The 21,232-nt window shown below is 38.7% G+C and overlaps 1 protein-coding gene and 1 pseudogene across 4 annotated transcripts in view; both read left to right on the plus strand.

The window, feature by feature from the left end:
- Window positions 1–21,232, plus strand: part of TEC (tec protein tyrosine kinase) — an 89,610-nt gene that overhangs the window by 8,006 nt on the left and 60,372 nt on the right. The window lies entirely within an intron of this gene.
- Window positions 10,941–11,668, plus strand: LOC116864569 (annotated as a pseudogene).

Genomic DNA, 21,232 nt, shown 5'->3' on the forward strand with positions numbered 1-21,232 from the left:
AAACTTGTAGTTTTGTATCTTCTCTAGGATCAAGTGAGAACTCCTTAGCTTGCAGCGCAAGGTATGTGATGCCATTTTTCCTTGTCTTCCCTCTTTCCTTCCTCCCGCTCCTGCTGTGTCTTTCATGTTGTGCCTTTCTTAATGTTGTTCCATCTACTGGGAGCGATATGGTCTTCTTACAGCCTGTGAGGATTCATCTGTCCATCCCACTATCTATTTTATTCATCAAAAATGTGTTGAGTGCCTAGCAAATACTAATCTTTTCTTTTTTAAAGATTTTATTGATTTATTTATATTTTATTTATTTATTTGACAGAGAGAGATGCAGTGAGAGAGGGAACACAAGCAGGGGGGAGTGGGAGAAAGAGAAGCAGGCTTCCCACCAAGCAGGGAGCCTGATGCGGGGATCGATCCCACGACCCTGAGATCATGACCTGAGCCGAAGGCAGAGGCTTAACCCACCGAGCCATCCAGGCACCCTGAAAACTCATTCTCTTATTGGCAGTTGAGTTTCCTTGTTTCTGAGGGTAGGTTGTATCAGCTCCTTGTCTTGTGCCTCAGTTTCCTTTCCTGTGTCTCTTCTCTCACTTCTCATTCATATCTGTTTTCTTATCTACTTACTGTCCTAGATCTGAGTTTCCTCATCATTAGTCACGTTAAAGGCCAAGAGGCAGGTCTGAAATCTTAGGATCTGATTCACTGCTTTTTAATTTGGCAAATTAATCTATTTTCATATAATCATACTCACTTTTTTTTTTTCTCTAGGAAGTAGAAACCTATTTAAGACAGATGAGGGGCTAAAATATGATTCCTAAAATTTTCTGGCTAACTTTTTATTTTGCTGTTGTTTCAACTTACAGAAAAGTTAGAGGAATAGTACAAGGAACTCTCATCTTTATTTTTTTAATTTTTTATTTTTTTATAAATATATAATGCATTTTTATCCCTAGGGGTACAGGTCTGTGAATCGCCAGGTTTACACACTTCACAGCACTCACCATAGCACATACCCTCCCCAGTGTCCATAACCCCACCCCCCCTCTCTTGGCCCCCCTCCCCCCAGCAACCCTCAGTTTGTTTTGTGAGATTAAGAGTCACTTATGGTTTGTCTCCCTCCCGATCCCATCTTGTTTCATTTATTCTTCTCCTACCTCCCTAACCCCCCACGTTGCATCTCCACTTCCTCATATCAGGGAGATCATATGCTAGAGTACAAGGAACTCTCAAGCAACTTTTAATCAGATTCACAAATTTCCTCTCATTGTTGCCCTATTTGCACTGCCATCCTCTTTGTCTCTGTCTTTCTCTTCACTTGCCTGATGTTTACTGAACCATTTGAGAGAAGGATGTAGACATTGGCCCTTTTACCACTAAAAAAGTCTTTGTGTATTGTTTAGGAACAAGGCCATTCTTTATAACCACAGTATGATGATCAAAGTCAGGATAGTTAACATTGATACACCACTGTTATCGAATCCAGAGTCTGTGGTCAAATTTCATTCATCATGCCACTGATGATTTCGTAGTTATTTCTTAACTTCCTCCCCTTGCCAAGTCTGGGATCTAATTGTGGGTTATGTATTACATTTGGTTGGTCAAGACATAAAGGTTTTTTTTTTTTTCTCTTTTCTTATTTATTAACATAAAATGTATTATTAGCCCCAGGGGTACGGGTCTGTGAATTGCCAGGTGTACACTTCACAGCACTCCCCATAGCACATGCCCTCCCCAATGTCCATAACCCCATCACCCTCTCCCTACCCCTTTCCCCCTGGCAACCCTCAGTTTGTTTTGTGAGATTAAGAGTCTCTTATGGTTTGTCTCCCTCCCTATCCCATCTTGTTTCATTTATTCCTTTCCTACCCCCCAAGCCCCCCATGTTGCCTCTCAACTTCCTCATATCAGGGAGATCATATGATAATTAAGACATAAAGTTTTTAAATGTCCATGGTGTAAGGAGGAGGAACATATAGAAGAGATGCTGTTTTTTGTTACATACTATACAATGCCAACTATCTTATGAATACTCAGTGATTGTGTGTGAATGTCCACAAGCATGAAATCAGATTTAAAAACCATTAAAACTATTCTCCTTCTCTCATTCTCATGGTCATGATCGGGAGCTGAAGAGCCCCCTTTTGCCAAAGAAACTATTTTAGCCTGGTCTGCTAGGATGAGTAAAAATAATTTATTCCTGTTTCCCACCTTCCGTTTTAAGTTTTTATTCTTCTGTGTTAAAACAGTTGTTAGGCACCTAAAGCACATTTTGAAGAACAGTACAGTATCAGTAATTACTAGTAAATGAAGAGGGAGTTTAATCAAAGGTTTGGTCCTGGGGCTACTTAAAAGTAGAAACGATAAAAACAGTTTAGATCTTGCAAAACGCTCCTGGTTTGCAAGATCTAAACTAACTGTGTTTTATTCATTGATTATCTGTATTAGGATGAGACAAAGAGTCCAAGGAACATCAGTATTTTTTGGTCAGAAATGGCATTACCTAGTTTATTTTATTTGTAAGACTTAGCTCTCAGTGGGGTGGTGTAGTTGGTTAAGTGTCTGACTCTTGGTTTCTGCTCAGGCTATGTTCATGGGATTGAGTCCCACACTGGCTCAGTTCAGCATCTCTCTGTCCCTCTCCCTCTGCCCCTCCCTGGCCATGTGCACTCTCTCTCTCTTTAAAGTAAAGAAATAAATCTTAAAAAAAGAAGACTTAGCAGTCAGCAATTTTTAGTGATATCAAAAAGTCAAATTTCCCTCAAAGTTTTATTTAGCACTTTTTCCACTGAATATATTCGAAAACTGTGCCATAGGCACTGAAGGCAGTTAGGAAAAGACCAGTTCTCAGAATGTTTGGAAATGGCATCACTTGAAATAAACATAGTGTTTCTCCTTACTTTTATCCACCCCCCCCCCCCCCCCTCTGTCTTGAAAGAAACTTCTCTTAACTGGAAATGTGTGAAACTTTTGTAGTTTTTGAAAAAAAGAACTATGTTTGACATCATGATTTTTGTAACATGTGAGTTTTATTTTTCTCTTGTTTCATCATGAACTGCTGGGTTGGGGATTCTTAGAAGTCTTTGAAGCTACTTCTGTAATTAGTAGTTTCTAGTAAGTGTTGGAGAAGATAGTTATGATAGCACTTATCTTGAGGGACAGTTAAAGAGACCAAATTATATGTGTGGAGGAAGATTTGGTGGCACAAGTGTAGATTCCATAGATTTTAGGGGCGTGGTAGAGGTTGGGGAAGGGTTGGAGGCCTCCACTTGGCCAAGGATTGGAGTATGAGCAAGGTTGGGCAGGGAGTGCCCATTCCATGCAGTGGAAGCAGCATGTGCAAAGGCCCTGGGGGTATAAGGGAGTTTTGTATGTTTGTGGAACTGTTCTGTTCTAGACTTATATAGATTTCTGTAACTGGCAATTGGCCATACAAGGTGATAATTAATTTGTTAATAATAAAGAAGAATGATATGATTTCATTTTATTTTATTTTATTTAGAATCATACAATTTTAGAGCTTGAGGTATTATAAAGAATGACCCTGCCCCCCAAGTTTTTCACTTGTGGGAATTGAAGGTAAGGAGACGATCTGCTCAAGTTCACCCAGTAAGCTGATGGCTAAAACTGGACCAAAACTCAGATCTGAATGTTTCTGAGTTAGTCTCTGATTATCCTGTCTCAGTTCTGGGAAGGATGTGTTTGGGTTGCTGGAGTAGGTAAGAGCACTTACACACCTGGTACAATACGGTTATTCACAGACTAGACACCATCTAGTCACTGTTCGGGCACCTTTGCTTAAAAATACTGATCTCTTCTCTGCCTTTGCAGCTTTGCCTCTTGTTGCACGTAGTAGTTTCCTTCCCTTTATCTCTAGTCCTCCCCTCCCCCCGCATATCAGTTATAATCATCTTGCTCTTTTAAAAATACTGTTAAATTTTTTTGTATTTTTATTATTATAGTGTTTTTTTCCCCTCACAAATGATGTAGTTATCTCTTTGAAGGCAAAGTTTGTTGCCTCGTAACTGAAATGTATCACACAATGCCTTCCACCTTCCAGCTTCTCAAAAAAGCTTTCGTTGGCAATAATTACGGTGGTGGTGGTTGGTTAGTGTTTTAGGGAAGCAAAAAGATCTTTAGAGACATTGTGATAATTACTTATTTTGTTTCTTTTTCTTTTCTTTCTTTCTTTCTTTTTTTTTTTTTAAGGAGATGCATTATTTAAGTTTAGAAAAAAACTGTGTCCTTATTTGGTATTTATTAGTGTTACCCTCTCCCCCAAACTAAAATGTGGACATTTGAAACAACTAGACCCTGAACTGTCAGAAGAAATCATACAGCAATTTGAGAAAGTGAAACTGCACGTTGCATTGTTTCTGGGTGGTTTAGGACATGCTAGGTCTCAGCCATTGGTTGATGCTGTTCAGGCGCACGTGGAGAATTATCTGCAAAAGGGAAATTAGAAACACCTGCGTTATTCGGCAATTGATTCTATTAGGAAAACTTATGCCATTATGGGTCTTTAGGTTTTGGGACTACACTGTACTTCTGAGGTAAAATATTAAAATTTGCTGGTTCCAACTTCAGATAATTAAAAACACTGTTATAGTCTATATTACTAAAGCTCATTTACCTTTTTAATTTTTAGTCATAGACAGTTGTCTATAATCCTTGCATGACTCTGCATTACTAAACACCTAAAGTGAAAAATTGCACCAAATGCTGTTGTTTGCTAAATAAAATTCAATGAGTAAGTAAGAGACTTCAATGAAATCTCTAGTAATTTTTAATTGATTGTGGGAAGGGAATTTCCCCTGATTATCCTAGTTGTATGAGAAAACTTCTTCCCATTCTATCTTTATTCCACATAACCACATAAGTATAGCTGTTCCTTAATTTTTCTTGCCATGACAAAAGGTACATGGATAGATATAATTCCCTGCTCATGAGATTATAACCTGAATTTCTCTCCTTTTAGAGGACTATGTAAATCATTTATACAAGTATATTTATAAATTATATATAGAATTATATAAGTTATAGAATTTATAAATCATGAAGAATTATAGATTTGTTAAATATATTTAATATGTTATTTATATATTTCCTGGCAGAAGAGGGGTCATAAGTCCATACACTTTTATTTGTCATGTGGGCCTCACATCACCTGTTTTAGTTCATTCATTAATTATATAACAAAGACTTCCTGAGTATGTATAGTAATGCTAGAGATGGAGAAATTAAAAGATGCCTGATTCTGGCTTTGTGTGGCTCACAGTCTCATTAAGCTCTAGTTCTACTTCTGTGGGTTTGTGATGAAAGACTTTCTTACGGTGCATCTGCCCTGCTGTGGAGCAGGAGTTCCTATCCTCCGTGCTCCTCTGTTGTATGCCCTCCTCACCTATGACCCTTGAACTATAGTTGCCCTTGGGTTTCCATGTGTCAGTGGGGTAGTTGCACATACAGGATTTCAGGGTTTCCTTCTGTTCTTCAATTTTACTTCATTTAGATTTCACAAAAGTACCAGGTTTTTGCAGGCCTCCTTGCAACGTTCTGTTTTCTGTAGCATCTCCATAAAGTGTATATGTAGGTAACTAACACGTTTATCCACCATTTATTTTACAAGTGAAGAAACGGGGGGACAAAGTCAGGCTGCCTTCTCTGAATTAACGTCCCATTTGACTAGGTGAACCAAGATGTCTTATCTTTCTGGCTGACATGCTGCTATCTGTTAAACCGCACTGTGCTACTGACCGCAAAGGGGGACTTCCTTAAACATAACTCCACTGACCACCTGTATGCATAGTTTCCTTCCTCCTTCCCTGCTTTGGCTTTATGTAGAAAACCTTGAAGAGGGAGTTCTTTTCACATTGTTGGTTTGTGTTTCTTTCTTCCTCACTGCCCGCCCTGGGAGGTGGTAGGAGCCCTACGCATGCAAGTAAATTCATTTTTTGGAAGAGAGACCTCGGAGAAGAAAATATTTCTGGAATTGGTTATATGAAAGAGGTTGAGGGGCGCCTGGGTGTCTCAGTGGGTTAAAGCCTCTGCCTTCGGCTCGGGTCATGATCCCAGCCTCCTGGGATGGAGCCCACATCGGGCTCTCTGCTCCACAGGGAGCCTGCTTCCCTTCCTCTCTCTCTGCCCGCCTCTCTGCCTCCTTGTGATCTCTGTCTGTCAAATAAATAAATAAAATCTTAAAAAAAAAAAAAGAGGTTGAAAAAGGTTATACTTAGATAGTAACTCTTAAGAATTTTTAAGTGGATTTGGTTAAATAGTTCTTTTCAGAAATACTTGAAATCGTTCTTCCCAGAAAAAACTCACAAGAAACTCAATTCAACATGAACTTACAATCCCAACAGGTCAGACCAGTGTCACAGCTGAAAAGGACCCCCTATAAATCTTCTATAATGTATTATTAAGTCTGTTTTTAAACACTTTTTACAAGAGTAAACAGATTTTTAGGTTAATTCAGCCCTGACTAGGATTGATTATAGTACGTCATCAAAATAAATTGTAGAGATTTGAATTTTCTTAGGAAAAGATGAGTAGCTTTATGTTAAAGATCCAGTAAGTAAAAATTCAGATTTTTTTAAAAACAGGGTCATTCCTTTATTTTCAGATGTCACATTGAATCACTTTCTAAGGATAGAGTTTGTGACTGAAATAGGTGCCAGGAAACAAAACCAACATCCACTGGATGAAATCGTGTATTTCCTGAGGTTCTGGAATCGTTAATCAGCAATTTTCTGTTCCCTCTCGATTATAGGAAACTGCAGTCATTTCTATAGCCCATTTCCAAATTAACAAAATTTCTTTGTGTTAGAGAGTAGGAGACTAAGACTATGGACTCTGGAGCCAGATGACCTGAGTTCAAATCCTAAATTTGTTACCTTTTAGCTGCATGACCGTGGACAAGTTACCTAACCTCTATGCTCATTTTCCCCATTTCCTAACTGGGGAGAAAGAAGTACCGCCCTCACAGGTGTTGATGAGGAGTGAGCGGATCACCAAGTGTGTGAGTGGTCAGGACAGCTCCTGGCATACAGTAAGTGCCATATCATCTCCAGCACTTGCTGTAATGGCTATATACACGAGCTACGTCGCATGGTCACCCACTTTTGTCTTTTTTTGTATGCGTCTCAGGGTGTTCTCTCCTGCATCTGGCTTTTCCCAGATCTAGACATTGTTGCAATAAGCATAGCAGATCACATTGTTGTGATACCCTAGGATCACAGGGATCCGCTCTCTAAATCGATCTCTGTTGCCTGCAGTCAGTTGCATTTTGAGGTTGCGGTAAGTGGCAGAAATGTGTGCCTCCGAGTAGGGCTGTTTCACATTCCAGGCGTTGCAGAGCCTGTGTTGGTAGAACTCTTATCGGGGACCCTCTGCTGTGAAGGTTTTCCTCTGGACGCTTGTCACTGGGGCACGTGGCAGCATACTGGTTGTGGGAAATGTACTGTTCCTTCTGTCCCTTCACTTTGGTGTCTTCCGACACCAGAGGTGGGTCTTCTAAGAAGAGAAAGAAAAGTAAGCATTAGAGACTTAATTCCAGGGCCCTTTCTCAGGTTCCTGGAAGGACCCTCGCAGTTTTGTATTTATAATTTTGCACTTAAAAGAAAGAGAGCCTTCTTCTTAAAGTGCATAAGCTTCCGGCCGCTCAAAGCCTGGATCTGTTTCTGCAGAGCACAGAAGACTTGATTTGTTCTAATATCTGACGATATCTATAAATTCTGCCAGTGAGATACCCGCAGACATCTCTGCTGTACAATACCTAAGAAACAAGCACATTTCTAATTGGCTTATGTTCTTAAAAGTCTTCCTTTCAAGAGCGAAAAGATGGGTGTCTACTTCTGTTGTTTATTTCTCTTTCATACTTTCAGAGTTGGTTTTAAAAGTACCATACTGGGGCACCTGGGCACCTGGGTGGCTCAGTGGGTTAAAGCCTCTGCCTTCGGCTCAGGTCGTGATCCCAGGGCCCTGGGATCAAGCCCCACATGGGCTCTCTGCTCGGCAGGGAGCCTGCTTCCTCCTCTCTCTCTGCTTGCCTCTCTGCCTACTTGTGAGCTCTCTCTGTCAAATAAATAAATAAAATCTTTAAATAAAATAAAATGAAAGTACCATACTTTTTGTGTTAAATGAATTCCCGAGTGTTTTATGGTTAGAGTTACTCTGGTGAATAGGTTTTCATGGTGCGTTTGTTTTAATTAGGAACTGTTAATATGTAATCAAGGTCTTGATCTTTACAAATCTGTTGTGTAACCAGTATACTGGGCAATTTCTAAATATGACATAGTAGCCCAACTTTCTCTTGTCAGCTTTGCTACCAAGTGTTATTTTTCTATTAAATTTAATCCAAATCCTGAGAAGAAAGCAATTTTTAAAAAGTTAACAAAAATAAAAGCATTTTAAATTCAAAATAGGAATATACAGAAGGGTGGGGTTAAATATCTCTTTGCTGAGCACGTTCTAAACTGTGTGTGCTGGAGGGAAGTGTTCATGAGGGATGGTAGAAGAACAAACATAACCAGTCACCGTGAACTTTCTGAATCGACTGAAATAGAAAATTTAAAAGCAGAGAAATCTAGATTTGTAATTCATAATCACTACCAATTGGTGGAGTAATTAGGTTCAAACCCAGGCTATTTGACTGGAAGTTCCCTAGACCCCTCTACTCTAGCTCTCTAGCCAGCGCCCCCCCCCCCCCAAAAAAAACAAAAAAGGAAAACCCAACTTTTTACTTGAATCAATAAACTTAACAAAAATATTTTAAATTCCTATTTGTGGCAGATACTGTTCTGGGCTCTAAGGACACCAAAAAGTATAGAAAGCAAGTGTCCTGTTCTCATGGACTTACATTTTAGAGGAGAAAGATAGACAGTGTATAGATAAGCCAATACATACCTCCCACCTGAAGGAAAGCAAAGCAGGATGGGAGGAGTGGGGCCTTGCATGCTTGTTTGTTTGTTTGTTTGGTTTGTCTACTTGTTTTTGTTTTCTTTGGTAGGTGATGTTGTGGGGGAATGGAGATCTTAAGAAGAGTGAGGCAGGCCCTCTGGAAACCCTGGGGTGGGGGGGAAGCCAGGAATGCAAGACCTCGAAAAGGACATCCGGTGCTTCCTTATCCAGGAACAGTAGAGGGGCTGAGGGGCTGAAATGGACATGGGTTGGGGGGAAAGGGTGAGGAGGGTATGGTGGGGGAGGAGGCCAAAGACCTGGGCAAGATCACACATGGATGGCTTTGTGTGCCACGGAAAAGACTTGGATTTTTTTTTTTTTTTTTTAATGAGCGAGGAAGATTTTAGAGGGTTAGAGGGTTAGAGGGTTATAAGTGGCCAGTGACAAAATTTGGCCCTTTCACATCAAGACACAGGGGCACAGAGGAACATGAAATGGCAGGGAGAAGGTTAAAGGTCGAGTTTTGGCTCTGCTAGCCAGTTTGACCTTGGGAAGGTTGTTAATCCAGCCACTGCCCCAGTTTCTACCTTAAAATGAGGAAATTGGATTTATATGAATAATTCACCAGAATGTTTTTCATGACTACATATGATTCTCAGATCTGAAAATAGTTATGAAATGTCCACATATATTGGCAGTGGTTGTTGGCTATGGGGAAGAGGAGACCCTCCCCTCCCTACTTTCTGGTCAGACTTTGAAGCTTCCCTGTTCTCAGCCCTGAGCCTCACCCCTGCCTCTGAGCAGCCATGGTCTGGTGTGCGGACAGTGGTGTTACACTGTTTTTTCAACCTGCATTTCTCTGATTACTATAGAGGATGAACAAGTCTGCATATTATAAGGGTCCACTGGCATTTACTCTCTGTTGAAGTGTCCTTTTGGATATTTTTTCTCCTTTTTTCAGTTAGGTTTTCTACCCTTTCTTATTTATTTTTAAAAGCTATAACATATGCATTCTGAATCAAACTCGTTGTTTGTATATGTTTTGCAAATACTTGTTTGTGCTTTGTGGCATGTCTTCTAATTCTCCTAATGCTATTTTTTTTTTTTTGGTAGTAAAATACAGATGAAATTTACCATGGTAACCATTTTGAACTGTACAATTCAGTGACAGTAAGTGCATTCATCACGTTGGGCTGTAATCACCACTCTCTAGTTCCAAAGTTTTTCAACACCCCAAATAGCAATGTTGAGAAAGTTCTGTGTGCACATTGAGAAGAATGCATATTCTGGTGCTTTTGGATGGAATGTTCTGTAAATATCTGTTAACACAAGATGCCTGGGTGGCTTAGTTAGTTAAGTGTCTGCCTTCAGCTCAGGTCATGATCCCAGGGTTCTGGGATCAAGTCCTGTGTCAGGCTCCCTGGAGCCTGCTTCTCCCTCTGCCTGCTGCTCCCCCTGCTTGGGCACACTGTCTCTCTTTCTCTCTTTGACAAACAAACAAACAAACAAACAAACAAAAAATTATTTGTTAAGTTCATCTGGTCTAACGTGTCATTTAAGGCTGATATTTGCTTATTGATTTTCCGTCTGGATGTTCTATCCATTGATGCAAGCGGGGGTATTAAAGACCCCTACTATTACTGTATTTCTGTATATTTCTACTTTAAGTCTGTTAATATTTGTTTTGTATATTTAGGTGCTCCTATGTTGGGTACATGAGTATTTATAAATGTTATAGCCTCTTGTTGAAATGGCCCCTTTATCATCACCTAATGCCCTTCTTTGATTCTTATTATAGTCTTTGTTTTAAAGTCTATTTTTTCTGAAGTAAGTATGGCTATCCTAACATTCTTTTGGTTTTCAATTTGTGAATCTTTTTCTATCCCTTCATTTTCAGTCTGTTTGTGTCTTTTTTTTTTTTAAGATTTTATTTATTTATTTGACAGAGAGAGACACAGTGAGAGAGGGAACATAGGCAGGGGTAGTGGGAGAAGGAGAAGCAGGCCACCAGCCAAGCAGGAGTCCAGTGTGGGGTTTGATCCCAGGACCCTGGGATCATGACCAGAGCCAAAGGTGGATGCCTAAGGACTGAACCATCCAACTGCCCCTGTGTCTTTACATCTAAAGTGAGTCAGTTCCTTGGCTCCAGTCACTGAGCCACTTCCAAGAACTCAGTGACCTTCTCCTCAAGCCCACTTGCTTCCTGATGCTCCTCCCATGCCTGCCATCTCCTGCCACCACCTTCCACAGGCCATTTCCACCCAGGAAAAGGAATCTTATCTTGTGTCTGCTATCTGGAACCTCCCTTCTTTCGACCCCTTTGATGATGCAAGTAAGGGTGATAATCTGCTTCCTGCTGGCACTGAGGATTTTATCCATATAAGAATTCAACAGAGTAACAGCAGGAAGACCCTTACTACTATCCAAGGGATGGCTGATGATCATGATAAAAAGAAACTATGAAAGCATTCAAGAAGAAATCTGCTTATAATGGTACCATAGTTGAGCATCCAGAATATGGAGAAGTAATTTAGCTACAGGGTGACCAGTGTAAGAACATACGCCAATCCAGAGAGATTGAACTGGCTGAGGATGACCAGCTGAAGGTTCATGGTTTTAAGTGCTTTTGGCTCACTGAAGCTTAAATGAGTATTTCCTTGAAATGAGTAGAATTTCACTTCTGTCTCTTGTCACAGATTTAAAAACCTCACAGCTTGTATAACGTAACCATTTGGGATCTGCTTTTAACTTGGACTAGTGTAACTTCTTCATGCAATAAACTGAAAAAAGCCAAAAAGAAAAAGAGCCAAATGTGAGTCTCTTATAAGCACCATATAGAAATGTCTTGTTTTTTTAATCCATATAGTCACTGTGGTCTTTTGATTGGAGAATTTAGTTCATTTACATTTAAAGTAATTCTTGATAGATACATACTTACTGTCATTTTGTTAATTGTTTGCTGGCTGTTTTTGTAGTTCCTTTTCTGTTCCTTTTTTCTAATCTTGCTCTCTGTTATTTGATGACTTTCTTTAATGGTATACTTAAGTTCCTTTGTCTCTATCTTTTATGTATTTACTATGGGTTTTTGCATGTGATTATCATGAGCCTTATATATATAACAACCTATATGTTGTAAGTTGATAACAACTTATTCGATCACATTCTAAAACTCTACATTTTTACTCTCCACCCATGCTTTATGTTTTTGATGTCTCATTTTACTCCTTTAATCTTATGTATCCCTTACTAATAGTTGTAATCATAGTTATTTTTACTACTGTTGTTTTTAAATATTCATACTATATTTGTCTGTGATTAACCCACTACCTTTACTATATATTTACCTTTCCAGTGAGATTTATTCTTTCATGTTTTCTTGTTCCTAATTACTACCCTTTCTTTTCAGCTCATTTCTGAGCTCCTATGTTGGGTACATGAGTATTTATAAATGTTATAGCCTCTTGTTGGAATGGCCCCTTTATCATCACCTAATGCCCTTCTTTGATTCTTATTATAGTCTTTGTTTTACAGTCTATTTTTTCTGAAGTAAGTATGGCTATCCTAACATTCTTTTGGTTTTCAATTTGTGAATCTTTTTCTATCCCTTCATTTTCAGTCTGTTTGTGTCTTTTTTTTTTTTTAAGATTTTATTTATTTATTTGACAGAGAGAGACACAGTGAGAGAGGGAACATAGGCAGGGGTAGTGGGAGAAGGAGAAGCAGGCCCCCAGCCAAAAAGGAGTCCAGTGCATCTCTGTAACATTTCTTGTAAGACCATGGGATGCCTGGGTGGCTTAGTCATTTGAGCAGCTAACTCTTGATTTCAGCTCAGGTCTTGATCTCAGGGTCCTGGGATAAAGCCCCACTTTGGGCTGTGTACTCTATGAGGAGTCTGTTTGAGATTCTCTCTCTCCCTCTTCCTCTGCCCTTCCCCTTGCACTCTCTCTCTCTCAAATAAATAATTAAATCTTAAAAAAAACCACCCACATTTCTTCTAAGGCCAGTTCAGTGGTGATGAATTCGTTTGGCTTTCGCTTGTGTGAAAAACTCTATCTCTCTTTTAATTCTGAATGACTTTGTTGGGTGAAATATTCTTGGTTGGAAGTTTTTACTTTCAGCTCTCTGATTTTTTTTTTGTACCATTCTCTTATGGACTATAAAGTTTCTGCTGAAAAATCTAATAGTCTCATTGGACTTCCCTTGTATGTAACAGAAAAAAAATTTTTCTTCCTTGCTGCTTTTATACAGAGATCACATCACATCTTTAACTTTTGATATTTTAATTATAATTTATTTTGGTTTGAGTCTCTTTGGGCTTATCTTATTGAACTTTGGTCTTCCTGGCTCTGGATGCCAGTTACACTTCTCGTATTAGGGAAGTTTTCAGCCATTATTTCTTTAAATAAGATTCTGCCCCTTTCTCTCTCTCTCTTCTGGGATCCCTACAATGTGAGTGTTAGTCTATTTGACTAGGACTCTGTATATTTGCATACTTTTGAAAGCTGTTGTCTATGAGTCTAACTTCCAATCAGCCTAAATCTCGGTGCTGAGATTCTCTTCCTCTTTGGGATATTGACAAGTCTTGGCACACCGTCAACCACTGGGAGCTATTAAAAATATAATAGTCTGCTTGAACAACCACAAACAAGATCGAGAACAAGGTTAAAAGACAAAGTTCATGTCCTACATGACACCACTCTTTTAGACCTAGGAAAGGTGGACGTTTCACCTACTGCACAGAAACAAAACAGAGGGTCAAAAAAAAGGAAGAGAGTAATATGTTCCCAATTAAAAAACAAAATAAAAACCTAAGGGAAAAGCCTTAATAAAATAGAAATAAGTAATTTACCTGATAAAGAGTTGAAAGTAATGGTTATAAAGATGCTCATTAAACTGGGAGAAGAATGGATGAACTCAGTGAGAACTTCAATAAAGAGATAGGAAATATACAAAAAAAATCAAGTGGAAGTCATGGAGCTGAATAATACAGTAACTGAACTGAGAAATACACTAGAGCGATTCAATAGCAGACTAGATGAAGCAGAAGAAAACATCAGTGAACTCAAAGATAAGTCAGTAGAAGTTACCTTATCAGAGCAACCAAAAGAAAAAAAAGTATTAAAAAAAGTGAAGAGAGCTCAAGGGACAACAGCTTTCAAAAGTATGCAAATATACACAGTCCTATTGGACCATGAGCATAAGGCCCACTGTCCATCAGAACCAGGCTATCTGGAGGTGTCGTTTGGTCAGCAGTTGCAAAAACTGGGGCTCCAGATGAGTATACAAGCAATTTTCTTGGAGAAGTTTTTTTCTGGGATAGATCATATGGTAGAAACAAGTCCAAATAAATGTAAGAGAATTTAAATCATATCAAGCATCTTTTCTGCTCACAGTGGTAGGAAAGTATTCTCAGTTATGTGAAGAAAACTGGAAATTTCACAAATATAAGGAGATTAAACAACAGGCTACTGAACTATCAATGGGTTAAAGAAAAAAGTCAAAAGAGAAAAAAATACATTGAGGCAAATGAAAATAAAAATGTAACATACCAAAATTTATGGAATGCAACCCAAAAAGTTCTGAGAAGGAATACATAGTGATAATTGTATACCTCAAGAAACCAGAAAGGTATAAAATAAACACTCTACTATATACCTTAAAGAACTAAAAAATGAAGAACAAATGAAGTCCAAAGTTAGAAGAAGGAAGAAAATAGCAAAGATTACAGCAGAAATAAAAGAAAAAGGACTAAAAAACAATAGAAAAGATCAGTGGAGTTAAGAGCTGGTTCTTTGAAAACAAAATCAACGAAACTTTAGCTAAACTCATTAAGAAAAAAGAAGGCTCAAAGAAATAAGATGAGAAACAAAAGAACTGTTAATAACTGACACCACAGAAATACAGAGTATCATAAGAAACTACTATGAACAATTACATACCATCAGATTGAACAACTTAGAAGAAATTAATAAATTCCTAGAAACACACACTGTACCAAGAATGAATCATGATGAAATAGAAAATCTGAACAGATCAATTACCAGCAAGAAGATTGAATCAGTAATCAAAAACTTATCAACAAACAAAAGCCCAGGACCAGTTGGCTTTACTGATGAATTTTACCAAATACTCAGAGAAGAATTAGTACCAATCCTTCTCAAACTCTTCCAAGAAATAGAAGAGGAGGAAACTCTTCCAAACTCATTTTATGAGGCCCACATCACCCTGATACCAAAACCAGACAAGAATATCACAAGAAAAGAAAATTACAGGGGAATATCCCTCATGAGCATAGACGTAAAAATCCTCAACAAAATGTCAGTATGCTGAATTTAACAATATGTTAAAAGTATTATATGCTATCATCAAGCGGAATGTATGCTAGGGATTCAAAGTGGCTCAACATCTGCAAGTCAGTCAGGATGATAGGCCACATTAACAAAATGATGGATAAAAATCCTATGATTATCTCAATAGATGCACAAAAGGCATGTGGCAAAATTCAAATTCCATTTATGACAAAAAGTCTCAAGGGGACACCTGGATGGCTCAGTTGGTTATGTGTCTGCCTTCAGCTCAAGTCATGATCTCAGGGTCCTGGGATTGAGCCCTGTGTTGGGCTCCCTGCTCAGTGGGGAGTCTGCTTATCCCTCTCGCACTGCCCCTCCCCACATTCAAGCTTGCGCTCTCTCTCTCTTGAATAAATAAAAACAAAACAAACAAAAAGCCCTCTCAACAAAGCAGATATAAGAGGAATAAATCTCAGCATAGTAAAGGCCATATATGACAAGCCTACAGCTAACATTATACTCAGTAGTTAAAAGCTAAAATCTTTTTGTTTAAGATCAGGAACAAGGCAACGATGTCCACTGTCACCAGTATTACTCAACATAGTATTGGAAGTCCTAGCCAGAACAATTAGGTAAGAAGAAGAAATAAAAGACATGCAGATTGGGAAGGAAGGGGTAAAACTATCACTATTTGCAGATGACATGACATTATATACAAAAAACTCTAGAGTCCTTAAAAAAACCTGTTACAACTAATAAATGAATACAATAAAACTGTAGGACACAAAATCAATACAAAAAAATCTGTTGCATTTCTACACACTAATAAAAAACTATCAGAGACATTAAGAAAATAATCACATTTAAATTCCATTAAAAAGAGGGTGCCTTCAGGGAAATACAAATCAAAACCACAATGAGATACCACCTCACACCAGTCAGAATGGCTAAAATTAACAAGTCAGGAAATGATAGATGCTGGTGAGGATGTGGAGAAAGGGGAACTTCCCACCTAACAGTGTTGGTGGGAATGCAAGCTGGTGCAACCACTCTGGAAAACAGCATGGAGGTTCCTCAAAAAGTTGAAAATAGAGCTACCTTACGACCCAGCAATTGCACTACTGAGTATTTACCCTAAAGATTCAAATGTAGTGATTCGAAGGGGCGCTTGCACCCGAATGTTTATAGCAGCAATGTCCACAATAGCTGAACTATGGAAAGAGCCCAAATGTCTGTCAACAGGTGAATGGATAAAGAAGAGGTGGTATATATATCCGATGGAATACTATGCAGCCATCAAAAGAAATGAAATCTTGCCATTTGCGACAACGTGGATGGAACTAGAGGGTATTATGCTGAGCGAAATAAGTCAATCAGAGAAAGACAACTATCATATGATCTCCCTGATATGAGGAAGTGGAGATGCAACGTGGGGGGTTAGGGGGTAGGAAAAGAATAAATGAAACAAGGTGGGACTGGGAGGGAGACAAGCCATAAGAGACTCCTAATGTCACAAAACAAACTGAGGAGGGCTGGGTGCAGGGGGGTAGGGAGAGGGTGGTGGGGTTGTGGACTTCGGGGAGGGTATGTGCTATGGTGAGTGCTGTGAAGTGTGTAAACCTGGCGATTCACAGACATGTACCCCTGGGGCTAATAATACATTATGTGTTTATTAAAAAAAAAAAAAGGTGCCTGGGTGGCTTAGCTGAAGTGGCTGTCTTCAGCTCAGGTCATGATCCCAGGGTCCTGGGATTGAGTCTGATATCAGGCTCCCTGTTCAAGCTTGGGAGCCTGCTTTGCTGCTCCCCCTGCTTATGCTCTCTCTATCTCTGTCATATAAAAAAACCTTTTTTTTTAAAAAAAGATTTTATTTATTTATTTGACACAGAGAGAGAGACAGTGAGAGAGGAAACACAAGCAGGGGGAGTGGGAGAGGGAGAAGCAGGCTTCCCACCAAGCAGGGAGCCCGATGTGGGGCTCGATCCCAGGACACTGGGATCATGACCTGAGCCAAAGGCAGATGCTTAACAATTGGCCACCCAGGCGTCCCTGTCATATAAATAAAGTCTTAAATGAAATAAATTACATCAAAAAGAATAAAATTCCTAGGAATCAGTTTCACCAAGGAAGGAAAAAAAAGACCTGTCAGCTGAAAACTACAAGACATTAATGAAAGAAATTGAAGATACAAATAAATAGATATTCCATGCTCATGAATTGGAGAAGTTAATATTGTTAAAATGTCCGTACTGCCCAAAGTGACATATATTCAATGCAATTCCAATAAAAATTCCAGTGGCATTCTTCCCAGAATTGGAACAATCCTAAACTTTGTAAGGAAACCCAAAGCCAAAGGGTATTGAGAAAGAAGAACAAACCTGGAAGAACCATGCTTCCTGATTCCAAACTATATTACAAAGCAATAGTAGTCAAAACAGTATGGCACAGGCATAAAAACAGACATAAAAATTAATAGACCAGAATAGGGGCCCCCAAAATAACCGTGCACATGTATGGCCAATTCATTTATGAAAAGGAGCCAAGAATACACACTGAGGAAAGGACAGTCTTTTTAATAAATGGTGCTTGGAAAACCAGACAGCCACATGCAACAGAATGATATTGGACCGCTTCCTTACATCATACACAAAAATTAACTCAACACGGGTGAAAGACGAACATAAGGCCTGAAATCATAAAAATCTTAGAAGAAAACATAGGTGCTAGTCCTTGATATAGTCTTGGTGATGATTTTTTGGACATGACACCACAGGTAAAGGCAACAAAACCAAAAATAAACAAAGGAGACTGCATCATGCTAAAAAACTTCTACACATCAAAGGAAACCATTAACAAAATGAAAAGGCAACCTACTGAATGGGAGAAAATATTTGCAAATCATATAAATGATAAGGGATTAATATCCAAAATACATAAAGAATTCATACAAGTCAATAGCAAAAAAAAAAACCAAAAACAAAAAAAAAAAAACCCAATCTGATTAAAAAATAAGCAGAAGATCTTAATGCATATTTTTCCAAAGTAGATATACGTGGCCAACAGTTACGATGCTCAACATCACTAACAATCAGGGAAATGCAAATCGAAATCACAATGAGATATCACTTCACACCTGTTAGAATGGCTATTATCAACAACACAAGAAATAATGGGTTGGTGAGGATGTGGAGAAATGGGGAACTCTTGTGCTTTGTTGGTGGAATGTGAATTGGTGGAGACACTATGGAAAACAATATGAAGGTTCTTTAAAAAATTTTAAAAGAACTACCATATGATCCAGAATTTATTTGGGGTATTATCTGAAGAAAAAAACCACTAACTCAGAGAGGTATATGCACCCCCATGTTCACTGCAGCATTATTTACAATAGCCTAGATAAGGAAACAACCTAAGTACTCATCAATGGACGAATGGTTCAAGAGGATGTGGTCTGTATATACAATGGAGTATTACTCAGCCATGAAAAGAATGAAATCTTGCCATTTACAGCAACATGGATGGGCCTCAAGGGCATTATGCTAAGTGAAATCAATCAGAACAAGACAAATACTATATGAGTTATAAAACCACCACCCACAGGGACAAGAAAACCAAGCTTACGGATATAGAGAACAGATTGGTGGTTGCCCAAGGTGGGGGTTGGGGTGGGAGACATGGGGGAGGGGGATGAAACATTTAAAGTAGTTTAAAAATAAAGTGATCAGGAGCAAAAAAAAATCACAACAAAACTTAGGATTCATAGTTTCTCGTATTTTACATAGAATTCATTAAAACATCTTCTGAAAGTAAAAATGAGCTGCTTCCCATAAATTCTGTGAGATAATCCATTGGTTCCTAAATTGCAATAAAAATTGCATTTCCTTTATAGGGACACCTGCACATCCCTAGAAATATTTTTTGTTTTGTTTTTATTTAGAAAGAGGTTTAGTTAGATTCTTTGCTAATTCTTTTAGTCCCTAAATTTAAATTACTAAGCTCTACATACAACATTCTGTACTTTTACCTCTAGCATTTGAGAGTCTCTATGACAAATGCAAGAATCAGGAGTCAGTAAACTTGGGGTCCAGTGCTGGTTTGGTCTTCGGGGACCAGGGAGTCACGTTAATTATTCTGAAGCTCAATAATCTTGTGCCTGAAGGGCAGAGGCAGGGGGAGTACCATTTTCCTTACCTATTTCACACAATTGTAAAATCTTACTAGAAAATGGTACTGAAAACATTTTGCATCTTTAAAAAAATAGTTATCATTATTAATGCTCATTTGATTGTCATTATCAATCATTTTGAAAAGTCAGAAAATATTAGATCATATACATCCAGATGGCACAAAATTACATAATTAATGCTTGAAAAACTGCATGGAGCTTTGGTCATTCCTCAAAATAGAAGAAAGAAAAAAAATCTGGAAGCTATCAAGAAGGTCACTAAAGTGAAGTTTAAACAAATAGACTAAGCATTATAGAATCCGAAAGACTGATCATACAAGGAAGGCCAGGAGAGGAAAACAATGGATTTAAAAAAGGAAAGGAAGAAAGGATGGAAGGAAGAGGAGGGGAGGGGAGAAAGGAAGGAATAAAAGAAAGAAAAAAGGGAAAGAAAGATCATAGGAAGGAAGGAGAGGAAGAAAGAAAGAAAGAGAAAGATAGAAAGAGGAAGGAAAAGAAATATCAGAGGGAGGGAGGGAAGGGAGGGGTAGGATGGGAGGAAGGAAGGAAGGAAGGAAAGAAGGAAGAAGAGGGGAGGGGAGGAAGGAAAGAAAGAAAGCAAAAAGGGAAAGAAAGATTGTATGAAGGAAGGAAGGAGAAGAAGAAAGAAAGAGTAAGAAAAAGAGGAAGGAAGGAAGAAAGGAAAAGAGAAAGAAAGGGAAAGGAAAAGAAATATCGGAGGGAGGGAGGGAGGGAAAGAAGGAGAGAGGGAGGAAGGAAGGTCGGTCATATGCATTAAGCAGTCAATCCCTAATCCCCCTCCTCCTCCCAACCTCTGGCAGCCACTAATCTGCCTTCTGTCCTTATGGATTTGCTATTCTGGATATTTTATATAAACAGAATCATACAATATGCTACTTTTTGTGTGTCTGCCTCCTTTTACCTAACATAATGTTTACAAGATTCACTTATATCGTAGCATGTATCAGTACCTCATTCCTTTTTACAGCTAAATATTCTATGACGTGGATATACCACATTTTGTTTACTCATTCATCCATTGATGGATATTCAGGTTGGTTTTAACCTTTTGGCTATTGTGAGTCGAGCTGCTCTGAACATTTATGTACATGTTTTTGTGTGGACCTACGTTTTCACTTCTCTAGCTAGGTCATTGGGTAACTATGTTTAACGTTTTGAGGAACTGCTAGACTATTTTCCAAGGGGACTGCAATATGTCATATTTCCCCTAGACATGTGTGAGGGTTTCAATTTCTCTACATCCTCGGTAAGGCGCTTGTTATAATCTGTTTTGTGATTCTAGCCATCCTACTTAGTGTGAAGTGGTAGCTCATTGTGGTTTTGATTTGCATTTCCTTTATGGCTAATAGTGTTCAACATCTTCTCATGCAGCCTATTTCTTTCTAAAATGCATATATGCTTGCTGTCTTTGGTTAGGCAAAAAAAACCTATCTGGCAGGTTTTATTTATTTGATTTTTTTGTGAAGTATTCTGTGGTGTAGTAAGTATCTAGCAATTGGTAGTCAAGGGAGAAGTCCTGATTTTCAGCGTTTGCCAGTTTCTGCGTGTAAATACTCCCACCATGGCAGATTTCCAGCCACCAACGTAACATTGAAAGTGGAGCAGGGAAGTGAGATGCACGGTAGGCTCCCCTGAACTGGCATGAGCTGACTGTTGCATTGGGGGAGTGAAGTGAGCTTCATGAGGGGTCCATGGTGTTGTGCAGGGTGGGCACTGCACAAGTGTAGGGCTGCCATTCACATATCAGTCTAAAGGGTAAAGGATATAATGTCATTGAGTGTCTACCACGTATTTAATCTTCACCAGTCTTTTGAGGCAGATTTCCCTATCTTATTTTCAGAGAAAT

This window comes from Lontra canadensis, unplaced genomic scaffold (assembly GCF_010015895.1).
Source record: "Lontra canadensis isolate GAN:19392208 unplaced genomic scaffold, GSC_riverotter_1.0 scaffold1, whole genome shotgun sequence".
NCBI classification, from domain to species: Eukaryota; Metazoa; Chordata; class Mammalia; order Carnivora; family Mustelidae; genus Lontra; species Lontra canadensis.